Source organism: Euwallacea similis, chromosome 14 (genome assembly GCF_039881205.1).
Source record: "Euwallacea similis isolate ESF13 chromosome 14, ESF131.1, whole genome shotgun sequence".
In the NCBI taxonomy this organism is placed as follows: domain Eukaryota; kingdom Metazoa; phylum Arthropoda; class Insecta; order Coleoptera; family Curculionidae; genus Euwallacea; species Euwallacea similis.
In genome coordinates, this window is record NC_089622.1 from 4,665,400 (window position 1) to 4,673,510 (window position 8,111).

At 35.9% G+C, this 8,111-nt stretch overlaps 1 pseudogene; it reads right to left on the reverse strand.

Annotated features, from left to right (window-relative positions):
* Positions 1–6,872: 6,872 nt before the first annotated feature.
* LOC136413398 (uncharacterized) lies at positions 6,873–7,803 on the reverse strand (annotated as a pseudogene).
* Positions 7,804–8,111: the final 308 nt, after the last annotated feature.

Genomic DNA, 8,111 nt, shown 5'->3' on the forward strand with positions numbered 1-8,111 from the left:
ACAAATATTTATCAGTTAACATTATAAATTTAACAGTTAAATATCATTTACCACTTTAGTGTATTGTTTATGAAAATGGCAAACAAAAGAAATGAAACCACGGCGCATGAACGAGAATTAATTTTAAAATGGCATAATGAAGGAAAAAACACACAGAAATTTCTCTTTTATTAAACAGAGCTAAGGCAACTATCTCATACATCTTGAAAAAAAATAGGACAGAGGGAAATATTATTAACATACGTCGATCAGGAAGACTTAAGAAGTTGGCGAAACGTGAGGAAAAAATGATTTTGCGTGAAAACAGAAAAAATCCTTTTCTTTCTGCTCCAAAATTAGTCGGATATGTTTTAACACAGTTCGGAAAAGAAGTACATCTTGAATTATGTAGACGTTTCTTCCGAAATAATGACATTCATGGTAGAGTTCCCAGGAGTAAGCCGTTCATTAACCAGAAGAACCGGAAAAAACGTCTAAACTTTGCAAAACAGTACTTATTCAAGGACAACTCCTTTTGGAATAAAATCCTTTTTTCGGGTGAAAGCAAGTATAATGTGTTTGGATGTGATGGACATCAAAAAGTGTGGAGGAAAAAGAATACGGAACTGGATTCGAGAAATTTACGTGCAACTGTAAAACACGGGGGTGGCTCGATTATGGTGTGGGGGTGTATGAGTGCAAGTGGTGTTGGAAATATTGTTTTTATAGATGGAATAATGGATAAAATGAAATATCTGCAGATTTTAAAAGATAATTTAAAAGATAGTGTAAGAAAATTAGGACTGCCTGAGGATTATTGGTTCCAACAAGACAATGATTCTAAGCACACAGTGCACATAGTTAAAACTTGGTTGATTTATAACAATCCACACTTATTAGCAACTCCACCACAAAGCCCCGATATGAATCCCATCGAACATTTATGGGATGAAGTCGAAAAAAGGCTTAGAGTTTATTCTATCACCTCTAAGGAAAGTTTGAGAGAATGTATCTTAGAATCTTGGAACTACATTAATGCCGAAGTCACCCAAAACCTGGTTGAGTCCATGCCACGTCATCTGGAAGCTGTAATTGCAGCAAATGGAGGCCCTACTAAATATTAATACGTCAAATATATAATCACTTCAATTGTGTTCGAATACTTTTGTGGTGCAAAATGAAGATTGTTTCAAATATCGTTTGAACAAATTTATACTTTTTATAACCATTTGCTTTCTTAAGTGCCTATACACATTCTCTTTTTAATAGAATAATTTAATTTTCCATATGTGTAGTTATTAACCATATTATATTAATTTTTATTTTGTTCGAATACTTTCGTGACTGACTGTATAATAATTGCTTAGTAATAAGGCTCTGATTCGGACACCTCGTTAAGATGGAATAAAATGCAACTTGGGTCGAACCTAACGAGAAAAAAAAAAAGAAAAGCAAACAAGAAGGAGACAGTGTCCAATTTCACCGGGTGAACCGAAATACACCCGCGGTCTTAAATGATATCAATTAACAAACATCCAGAAATTTATGGGATTTGAAAAAATATACGAGAGCTGTAAGATCTATCGGTTCTAGAGTTTATACAGATGCTTTATAAATAAATAACTAATCATATGATAATAGAACTCAAAAGATATTGTTATTGACTAATGTAACATTAAATAATATCAAATATCGGACAAAAAAAGTATTTGCACACTATGTCCAACTCAGTAAAATGTTGTTGTTGATCGTATCTTTATGGAACAAAAATTTATTTTATAACAACACAAGCAAGTCAAAACTTGTATGATGCGTATGTAATTATGCATTAGACGACAATGGTTTATTTGTAAAAATGTTTCCGAAGATAGCTGAATTATCTGAAAGTGTGCGCGCTCAAATTATTTTATTGCTATCTCAACAAAAAAGCTACAGGGAAATAGGCGATTTGCTGAAAATCGGGTTTTCTACAGTGCGGTACGTGATTAAAAAAATATGAAGAGACAGATTTTATCGAAAATAAACCGCGATCAGGACGAACAACTGTCCTCACTACTAGAGAACGAAGGCAAGTTTTAAAAAAATTGTTGGATACTTGTCCAAATCATCTGTTATGCCTCATCTCAAACGAAGCGATAACCAATATACATAAATCGCTCAACTTGAGGGATGTTCTGGTTTGACCGTGAGAACCATTAGGTAAAAATATTCTCGAGTACACTTAACACACCGTGACTCTGTCGCCACTCACCAGTCCTTATCAGTAATTTGGCCCTTCGCAGAATCACATGTGTTAAGACGTTAATTGCAAAAACCTTTTAAGGTCTGTTTTTTCTCATTCAATCTAAAAATCCTAAGTTCGTGGGAACCTACCAAAGGCCGTGTATGGTTAAGGGGTCAATTCGGCCCCCACGGGCGATCGATCTGAAATTTTTACCAATTGTCCCTATCACTCAAAGGACTTACCACATAAAATTTCAACTTCCTAAGTCTCACCATTTAAGGGTAGGACGGGGTTGAGGGTGAAAACTTTAAAACGCCATATCTCGAGAACTATTCATCGTACAGCGTGAGGCAAAATGGTGCGTCCTTCAGTAACCACCTTCTTATTTTCATATATTTGTAGATTTATCGGTTGATGTCAGAGGGCTGAAATCTCAAAAAAAACTTAGGTGATTTTAGAGGAGTTCGCACTTTGGTACACTACATTTTTGCACACTGTGTAGAGGGCCTCTCGAAGTATCTACCCACGTTGAATCAGATTTGTATCAAAATCAGTATTTGGGATATAACGATTGAAAATATAGATATATAAATATCAATAACTTATAAGTCTAAATCCATATAATTCATATAACTAACGCGGCAGAAAACAGCATCAACACCAAATGACTTCGTTATAGAATATATACGGCATAGAGCCCCTAGAGCTGCCCTCTAAAGTGATGGACAAGTAAGTATAATTATGTACCCAGAAAGAAGGGAAGAAATTCAATGTTTTTGAGAAGACTAGTTATTAATCAGGTAGGGTGGTGACGTCAGCGTCTTCATCCGTATCACTGTCTTCTTGGACACCTACGAAACCAGTGTTCTTAAACATGTTGGTTAAAATCTCGGCCGGGTTGATAATTCGGGCTAAGTAACGAGCATGTGATAAATAATAAATAATTGCAGCCACATGAGAACAACAACCGACAGTACGCTTTCCATTCGCGCAATCACAGCAATAGCGACATATACCTGCTACATCATTTCGTTTTAGCGTATAATCGATGAAAGAGGTGTAGGTTTTCCGATTACTATGCCTAGAACGAGATTGTATTCTCAAAATAGTTGCATTCTCTTTCAAGTAGTCAACATTCAGGGAACCATCTTTGTTCGTTATCTCTGCTAAATACGATTTAGCTTGGCCCAATTGATAAGTACCTGTGAAAAGTAATATTAATTCTTTATGCTTCTGTTAATTGAGGGAAATCCTTTATCGCATTTGAAGTAATCCGTCTGAAAATAACTTTCTTACGCGCCCATTTTCCTGTTTCTACTTCTTCCGCCAAGTAATTCGGTGTATCTACTAGCGCTTGCATCCTTGCGATGATTTCTTCTCCTGCGTCTTTATCGGAAGTTAATCGTTACCCAAACTGATTTTGTAAAAAAGCCGCGATTCTAAAATACTCGCCTATTGTCGGGACGATCTTATTATCTATTTTCCGGTCAAGTAATTGATATTTTTGTTTCAAAATACCGTGAACAGCTTCAACGACCCATCGGACTTTTGTTATAAGTCTCGAGCGATTGGCTTCTAAACTCTCTAACTGTTTGCGTTTGCCTTTGAGAGCTGGCATGGCTGTTTTGTATCCTTTACTATTTAAATATTCTATTACGTCCCGAAATCCTCTGTCCAGTACAAAAATATCCCTGGCTTCCAGTAAATCGGATAATCCCGTATTCTCAACTTCCAGAATTGTTCTTAAAATTCGCGCATCATTTTCGTTTGCGCCGAACGGTCCAAGCATGTCGACAATAAAACCACTAGTGGTACATATCGTGAATGGTTTACATAAAGGTACTTTCTTTTGACCAGAAAACGATCTCCTTTGATATTCATTGTTCGTGCTTTTCTGATGTCGAGCATAAGTGCCATCACATATCAGAATTAAATCCTCATTATCAGCTTTAAGTACTGTTCGAGCAATTGGACTAGTTTCATATATAATTTTTTCCCTAGTCGTATTTTGACATCCTAAGTGTTTAGCTAGAATATCTTGGACAAAAGCACATCTCACTGATTTAAGATACTCCGAGACGACCCCTTTATTGGGTAAATGAAGAATGGAAGCAATTAGTTCATGTGAATTACCGGTTTTAAGTTTGAATAAAAAGGTAACGATGGCCTGTGTGGTGGTTCTGTTACAAGAATTTCTAAGAGACGTTAGCATTTCTTTTAACTGCAATAAATTCTCCCAAGTTAAGCTTGTGAAAAGTCTTAATTGTGTTTCGGGCATAGAAAAATCCGAGACTTGATCAAACAAACTTTTATCACAACTAATCGCTAAGTTTTCCATCATGCAAGAGAGCTCTTTCGATGTGATTTCAGAAATATTTGAATATACCTTGATCTTCATTAAATCTTCCTCAAAAAATGAGTCGAAAATGATGTGACTTCTACAGCATCTATCGCCAATTGGAATAAACAGTTTTCTCTTTGCGTAACTCTGGCAACGAGCCTTCTCGGGAATCAAAATTAAATTGGAAGTTGTATTACCACCACAAATGATGCAATATTTGTGAGTTGCAACGGTGCGATCGATTTCCAGACTAACTAATTCTTCGGCCTGTTCATTAGATGTTAAATTATATTTAACTTCAGGATCACGTGTATCGTCTGTATCGGAATCATCGCTATTCTCGTTGATATTAATCTGAATCGACTCTTCCACCACAGGATTTTTAGAGATGTCATTAGGAAGTCCAGCGTTTTGCTGAATTGGGACCAGCATTCTTTGCTTTTTATAAAAGGAAATGCGGCAATATCCGCACACGGTGCGATTCTGTTGAACTGCAACACAGAATACTTTTGAATATAAACGGACGTCTTCATGAGTGTTGATACGTTTTGCCTTTCCAGGCACTTTTCTCAAGGCACGTGAACAAATCACACACTTAACATTCAGCGACGCTGATGTGGAAGGTAATGAATCATTAGATTCCATAATTTAAAATAAATGTAGGTTTTTCCAACGTTGTCTAGGGTTTTAACAATAGGGTTTATTGATATTAACGGATACACTTTGAATTCTACTTGCGGATAATAGTTCTGGTGAGCCACTCGAAAGAAAGAGAGAGCTCTCTAGCTTCGGTGCGCTCTTAAATACTAAACTAAGGGTAATTAAACAGTGTCGTACCCTGGCTAGAAAGCAATTACCGACTTATGACACCACCTGCGACGTTACCGTGGTACTGATAACACTTGATCGGTACATTTCCATAAATGCCGACAAAGGGCGGCTATCCTTTCTCACAAGTACCGATAAAGGGTGGTTAGACGTTAATCATAAAATATAAGAATCGCATGAAGATAACGATTGCGAAACCCTCTTAATTGACGAAAATAGTTCTAACCAGGTTGCGACATACATAGGCGTCCTATAGGGGCAACATCAACCCCCTCAAAACTCTTTCATTTTAAACTAACAGGCCTAACCTAATTAATAATATTAGCACTATCACTATATAAAACTCAAAGATTTCCTGATCGTACCTCGACTTTGTCGTAAAAATAGAGAAGTTTTTACATATATGCAAAAGGGTTAGATCTATTTGACCTTAGAATCCCACATGAAAAATAATTAAAAAAACTGTAAAAAACTAATCGAAAATTGCCAAGTAAATATACACACCACTAGGCACAATAGTTTATTGCTATGTGTACAAGTATACTAAGGCCATAAGTGAGAAATTTTTTTAAAATATTTATTGCGATAAATACTGTTTTTTTGCATCGTGGTCTACGTACACTTTGAATCGCTATATCCCAAATACTGATTTTGATACAAATCTGATTCAACGTGGGTAGATACTTCGAGAGGCCCTCTACACAGTGTGCAAAAATGGTTAGTGTACCAAAGTGCGAACTCCTCTAAAATCACCTAAGTTTTTTTTTTTGAGATTCCAGCCCTCTGACATCAACCGATAAATCTATAAGTATACGAAAATAAGAAGGTGTTTACTGAAGGACACACCATTTTGCCCCACGCTGTACGATGAATAGTTTCCGAGATATGGCGTTTTAAAGTTTTCACCCACAACCCCGTCCTACCCTTAAATGGTGAGACTTAGGAAGTTGAAATTTTATGTGGTAAGTCCTTTGAGTGGTAGGGACAATTGGTAAAAATTTCAGATCGATCGCCCGTGGGGGCCGAATTGACCCCTTAACCATACACGGCCTTAACGAAGAGCTTCAAAAATATGTGATTAAGCGTTAAAATATATAAGAAATACATACACCACCGGTTAGATAACGACTATTGGGACAAATAGCTAACGGCTCATAGCGAAGCAGGACCGGGAAATAGCCGAACTTTAAAAATTTTTATGGAGCGTCGTAACTTCTACGAATATCCAGTTTTCTAGGGTTAAGAAACACAATAGGTCATAAAATTTAAATAATAGTAGTGCGAATGAAATGTAGTACCAGTGGTAGAGTTTAAGAAGGGTACAGCTTGAAATTAATTTTTTTTTTTAATTACTATTAATGTTTATTTAAATATCAATATTTAAAATAATAACGCAACATAGTGCAACAGAAAAAATTTACACTACTATTATGGAAAACAAAAATAGAACAATAGAGGCAAAAATGTAAGAAAAAAAAAGAAATACAAATTTGAAAACATTTAGTTCTGATTGTCCCACAAATCGTCGTCGTCATCTATGTCACTCACTTCATCCATGTTATTATCGGTAATACTTAGCGATTCTATTGTCTTTTTTGCAAGATAGTCTAAAGCCCACATTTTTTGCACTTCTTTTATAACATGGCCCGCATAATCACTCCACTCTTTAGCAATAATTTTATTTACTGCTTGCATCATAAGTTCCTGTAGGTTTGTCATTTTGAAAGTACTGTTATTTCGAGCTACGTAACCTTTCATTTGGGCCCAAATCAATTCGATAGGATTCAACTCACAATGGTATCTATGGAGGCAATTGTAATATTGTTATTCCACGTTCTTTAGCTTTTTCATCGGTAACATATTTTTTAAATCTAGATTTGTTGGCTATAGCTATTTGTAACAGCTCTCTTTTCAGCATGCCATCATCGAAACTAATTCCTTTTTGAGATAACCAGTTTTTAATGTTTAATTTTGTCCAGGTATTCGAAGACAGCTTCTCCAATTGTCTTGAGTGATAACTAGCGTTGTCCATTACGATAATAGAATTATTGGGAAGTAACTAAATCATTTGTTGGAAGTACTCTTCAAAAACATCAGCAGTCATGTCGTCATGATAATCTTTACTTACTTTTGATTCAAACGTCAGTAATCCGCCATTAACAAATCCTTTATCGCTTCCAATAGGCATAATAATCAATAGGCGGCCTTTACCAGAAGAAGTATTTAAGCCAATTGATATATTTTCACTAACAGCTTGATGAGAGCTAAGGATATTCTTGTCTTGCCATATTTTCGATACAGAGCGTCCTTCGTTTAGCCATGTTTCATCCAAGTAAAATATGTTTCTGCCTTCGTTGCGGTATTTTCGGATATCATTTAAATATATTCGCCTTCACGAAATTATCTCTGGTTTGTCAATTAGCGCTGATTTCCGATTTTACTTTTCCTAACGAAAATTTTAATCGAGCAGGATTTTCCATAGCTTGTCTCTCTTCAGGTCCAGTATATTGTTATCTTCACTCATTAAACACACAATTTTATCTAAAGTAGATAGTTTCCTATGGAAATACAACGTGTGCACTTTTCTTGTTATCAAAGTTTTGATGTCCTCATCCATTTCTACCATTTTTCGTTCTGTGGATTTCTTTGGAGGAGCTACACTTCCATTTTTCCTTTCTTGCAGAAGCCTGTACACTGTCTTTTCACTAACTCCTGTCATGTGAGAACATTTTGTCTCTA